This window comes from Impatiens glandulifera, chromosome 8, assembly GCF_907164915.1.
Source record: "Impatiens glandulifera chromosome 8, dImpGla2.1, whole genome shotgun sequence".
Lineage (NCBI taxonomy): Eukaryota > Viridiplantae > Streptophyta > Magnoliopsida > Ericales > Balsaminaceae > Impatiens > Impatiens glandulifera.
This window is the reverse complement of record NC_061869.1, coordinates 5,791,992-5,798,022: the sequence shown is the minus strand read 5'-3', so window position 1 is coordinate 5,798,022 and position 6,031 is coordinate 5,791,992.

Here is a 6,031-nt window from a genome sequence, read left to right as displayed (position 1 = left end):
ATAAAAACAATATAAAATAAAATAGAGAAGTGATATGGGAGGGAATTTGGGAGAGGGAATGATATGTCACTATATCAATTGTTGGAAAAAGGATAAAAAGAGAAGAAAGAGAAATTTTGTTATTTTTTCGACCAATCAAATTACGCTACGTCATTCCCTTTAAAATTCTCTCCCAAATTCTCTGTTCTAATTATTTCTCAATACAATAATATTCAAAATATCACCGAACACACTCAAAATATATATAACGGGATTAACTATTTGAAAAAAATAATAAAAATATAAACAAAAATGTTCATCACAAACAAACTACAAAACTAGTATTATGAAGTTCGGAAATCTTTAATAATACCAAAGAGTTCACAATTGCATCTATCGTCGTAATGATATTGTTGTAACACTAGTATCATCGTTAAATATAATTTAAATTGAGATTGAGATTATGTTAATATTAACTTATTTTATTTAAAAATAATAATAACTAAATAAATAAATAGCAATTTTGATTAAAATAATTATTAAATAAATGAATAAAACATCTGCCATCTGTAACATCGCATCACGCATGCCATGAAACCGTCCAGCTATCAATCTGGTCGCATTAATGATTACATTATTAAAGTATATTTTGTGTAATTATGCCCACTCAATTTGTACTTTTGTCAAGATATTTTCAATGCTTAACTAATGGGATAGGGACCAGATATATAATATTCACATGTTCAGGGAATCAAGTTGTATACTTTTGAAAAGTTTATTTCTTTTAATTGATGTTTATTCCTTTAATGCTTACCAATAATATACAAAAATACAATGGTCTCTCAATCTTCACTTTGAACAATAATTTTTTTTTTTTGTAATGTTTATAGTTTTACACTCTACATTTAAACTAAATGAGTATTATATAAATCGGTAGATCATGAGTTCTCACTAAACGGTGAAAAGAAAGTGTTTCAAATGCGATTGTTACATCTTGGAATGAACCTACAACTCATTGGCTCGAGAACCCAAGAAAAAGGTGAGTTTATTTATGGTAAAAAGATTATGAAATTTTAAGCTGGAGATGAATAATCAAATGAGGTTGGTTTAGACTTCTTAGATATCCATGATGTAAGAAGGTATGCTTTATTTTCTCATGAATAATGATAGAGAGCGGTAAAAATCTTGACAAGAATGTGTAGGGAATGATGTGTCACATTCTAAATGGATTGAAAATTTAATAAGAGAGAGAATTTTCAGATTTTTAAACCAATTAGAATATAACACATCATTCTCTATACATTCTTGTCAAGATTCTTCCCGCTCCCTATCATTACTCTTTTCTCATTCATTCGTATGAATGTTTGTTTGGGATGTACTTTTTTTTGTGTTTGTTTGAGTTTGTACTTTATATTAGATGGACAATTGTATCCATCTAATTTTGGGTTTGGAATGTTGATTTTGTATTGGAAATGATTCAATGTAAAAACTTGTTTTGGTGTTAATAAATGTGAATTATTTAGTTGTGGGAAATCGGATTTAATATTTTTTTTTTTAATATGAAGTTTTTCATACACATTGTCTATAAAATTTTAATTTTCTTAGAATAAGATCAAGACATCGTTTGAGATTTAGTTTTATCAGATTTTTTCCTAATAATTTTTTTTTTTTAAATAGTTCTTTGAAGTTAATATACCAAAACACTTATATTTTTTTCAAAATTCTTTAAGAAAAAATAAAAACTCAAATATGGTTCAAAGTGACTATATGAGTTGGTTTTATATTTTTAGGATTGTCATCTGGAGGGAGGTTTTACTATCTTTTTAAAGTTAAATTTTTATGTTATTTAAAAAGAAAGTTATTTTAGTTTTTAATTTGTTATAAATATATTTTGTATATAAAATTTGAATTTTATAAAATGAATATAATTAATAAATTAATTAAATTAATAAATATTTTTTACAACGTATATAATGTATCCTGTGAGTTATTGTTGCAGAAAAACAAAAACTATTAGCTCAAAAAAAATTGAGGAGATTGGCCTTTTATTTAACTCTTTTGGAGGGAAATTGGACGAAATGACCCTAAAAATTGGGTTATTTGTCTCCGTGGTCACCCAATAATAAATTTGATCTGGTGACCACTTTATTTTTTTTAGACGAAATTACCCTTTTCGCGTAACGCGAAGGGACTTCGCGAAACGCGAAGTGAAACAGTGTGAATATATATACTAAAATTTTTTCATTTTCTTCATTTCGTTTCTCTCTCTTCTCTCTCTGTTCTTGTTCGTCGGCGGCGGCAAAACTTCGACAGTGGCGGCGAAGCGACGGCGAGGACGCCTACGGAAAACAACATCAAATGAAAGATAAGTAAACTTAACCTAACCTGAATCGATTTTCATCATACACATCCATGTTTCAAACCCAAACTCTAACCCTAAATCGTTTAATCTATTCATATTGGTTAATATTTGTTTATATTTGGTTGATATTGGTTGATATTTGTTGGTATTTGTTGATATTTGTTGATATTGGTTGATATTTGGTTCATTATTCTTCATATTGGTTGATATTTTGGTTCATTATTGTTCATGATGATATTTGCAGCTCATTAGAGTTCCGTTTCAGGGAAGATTCGCGTCTCCCGTCTCGCTAAGCACTTAGCGATTCGTTAAGCACTTAGCGTTACGCAAAGCACTTAACGTTTCGTTAAGCACTTAGCGTAACGCTAAGGCGCGCATATGAAGAGGTTTGACTGGTTATCAAAGAAGAATCTCAGAGCAGGATATTTCTTATGGTCAATGATTGCATATGGATTAGGTATTTGTCACTATCTCTATCATCATACTCACAAATTCACAATCTTGTTGGAAAAATTACCAAACATAAAATTAAAAGTGATTTTTCTTCCTTTGGTTATGATCCAGATAGTGTAGTTTTGGTTACTTCATTTGGTTATACTCATTCAGCTTATTTGTACTTTCATAATCAAGATCTTATTGGAAAATTACCAATTATTTTCTCTTATCAAGATCTAAATTATAGTTTTTCCTTTTTTACTTCATTTGATACCTCATAATTCATGGGTTGTTGTTGTCTATGCAGGCACTTTGTTCACATTGGAAAGAAAACGAGGAGATCTCATAATCATGTGGACTAGAGGAGAACCGGAGAGGCCTTGCCCACACCATCAACTTGAAACCTCTCAATAAAGATCATTCCTAACCACGAATGAGAATACTACTACTAGGCTGATGTAACTCTTAGAACATGTTCTCATTATATATACTTATATAGGTAGTTATATAACCTCTGTAATTTTGTGTCCAACAGTGTCCAAATATGCTTCTTTTTAAAAAGATTTTTTCATAAAAACAATGTTAAACACAAAGATTACATCGACTATATCTAGAGTTGTTATTTGTTAATCTGAAAAAAATACTGAATTCCAATCCAGAATGCTACACCAAGACAAGATGCTAGTAAAATAGCAACAAGAAAATTGAAAGTTTTGTTTAGTAATATAACATATATTTAAAAGTTTGGTTTAAAACATCATTATGAACACTATGAATAAAGTTTGGTTTAAAACATCATTATGATTGTAATGAAAGTATGCAAAGAAAAAACTTTTAACTTGAAACATTGCATATGATCAAAATAATTGTATCACAATTCACAACCAATTACTACAATTTATATTAACAAGTGCAATAGTTAGTTCCACCCTTTAAATTACTAGCAATATTGATGTCCCTTCACCATCTTAATGATAAAACCTGCCACATTTCCTTCTGCCATTGCTGTCCAATAATGACCAAAATGTATTTGTGTCTTTAGCATGTGTACTAGGAGCAGCAGCAGCAGTAGCAGCCGATGTTGTAGGTGAAACAACTTCCCATTCTACTCCACGAAGTGCGTTCGATTCCACCTCATTATTTGCCATTTATCGAGGCTTGAAGAGCACTCTAGATATAAGACCCCATAGAAAACAAAGAGAGTGACATATAAGATCTCAAAATGGTTTAGTACATATAACAATCTGAACAAAGATACAATTCAATCATGCAAGAAAGCACAAGATTTCCCTATAAAACATACCACTTGAAGCTTTCCATCTATCTAAAGAGGAAAGTAAGACATCATCTAAAGCATAAGAAAAAAAACTGGTAAGGTATTAGTTGAAGAAACAATTAAAGGAACCACATTTATTTCATAATCTGGACCTTCCTCAGGTTTCAACTGACACATTAATTGAATAAACAATATTTCAATCCAGACTCTGCTTTTGGCCATAAAAGTCAGCATAAGATTTAGCTAAAATTGCAGATCGGGGTAAATAGATGTGATTGATGATTAAGAAAGAAACGAGAAGGTCTTAGCGAAACGCTAAGGCTTAGCGAAACGCTAAGGCTTAGCGAAACGCTAAGTCTCATCGTGGTGCAGATGCAGATTCAAAAACAAAAACAGTGATTCGAAAATGCAGATGTGAAGATGATAAACGAACAACAAAAACATGAAGATATGAAACTTGAAGAAAATAAACGTACCAAGTGGGATGCTCGTGCTCATCGTCGCCGCAGAAGCCGCCTCCTATAGAGAGAAGGAGGAGAAGAGGGGAGAAGAGAGAGAAGAAGAAGAAAAGAAATGAAAAAAAGATGGCCGGATTTTATTATATAGTAAGGGTATTCTGGACTTTTCACAGCGTCTCACTTCGCGAAACGCGAAGTCCCTTCGCGTTACGCGAAAAGGGTAATTTCGTCCAAAAAAAATTAAGTGGTCACCAGATCAATTTCAATTATCTGGTGACCACGGAGGCAATTTCCCTTATTTGTAGGGTCATTTCGTCCAATTTCCCCTTTTGGACTCTTTTTTTTATGTCGGATTATTTGAGAATTATTTTGAATGTTTTAAAAAAAATATCAGTGTTATTTGGTTTTAAATGAGTTGAATTATTATTATATTTTTTATTTCAAATTTAAATTATATAAAATAAATAAATATAATTTTATTTTGATTAATGAAATGGACTAATTAAATAATTGAAAAGAAATGAATTGTGAAATAAATTTTGATTAAAAAATCATCAAACAATTTAAGATCAATTGGATATATGTTTGTTTTTTTAAGTGATAACGAGGAGTGAAGAGTGATAATATTATTTAGATATAACCGATAATACAGCAATATGTAAAGTGTAGGGTATAAACTTGAGGAATAAAGATAATACGTCCTAAACCTTGAGAGTAAGGTATAAACTTTGAGTGTAAGTAAATTGTACCAAATTAATAAAAACAATAATAATAAAGAGAATGCTTTTAATATATTAAAATATAGTAAATTTTAATATTTTATTTAATAAAGTAAGTAATATATCAGAATAAAGATACCAAATTTCACCAGGCAACTAAATTGTATCCTTTCTCAAGATATACCAAAGTCTTTTTATAAAAAAAAAAATCCATTTTCCTTAAAATCATATCCAATGCCTTAATTATTGCTATATGAATTCTGGGTTATTTAGAGAAATCTAGATTATAAACATATAAAACTTATTTTATTTTTACTTTTATATAATAGAGAATTATTTGAGATAAATTATTTAAATATTATTTATTATTTAAATTTTATAAAATAAAAAATTAGAATAATTTTATTAGGACTAATTTGATTAATGATATTAAAAAAAAAAAAATCCAAATAACCGCACAATCAATTTGCTCGGTAAGGGAATATAAAATTCTTTTGATAAGAGCTCTCATTAGTATTTTTAATAATTGAGGGTTCAAATAAATGAATATGAATAATTATATGATTGATAGTGTACGGATAACAAAAATAAATATGATGTATAAAAGTGTCTTGTTTAGAACTATATAATCATTTTCATAATATTTAGATTTATTAGAGAAAAATTATTACTATGTCTCAATCTCAATAATTTTTACTATATTTTATTTAATTAAAAATATAAAAAAAATCATAATTTTGTATAACTTTTTAAAATATACAAAATATGTAAATATATCATAATTTAATAAAATATAAAATTT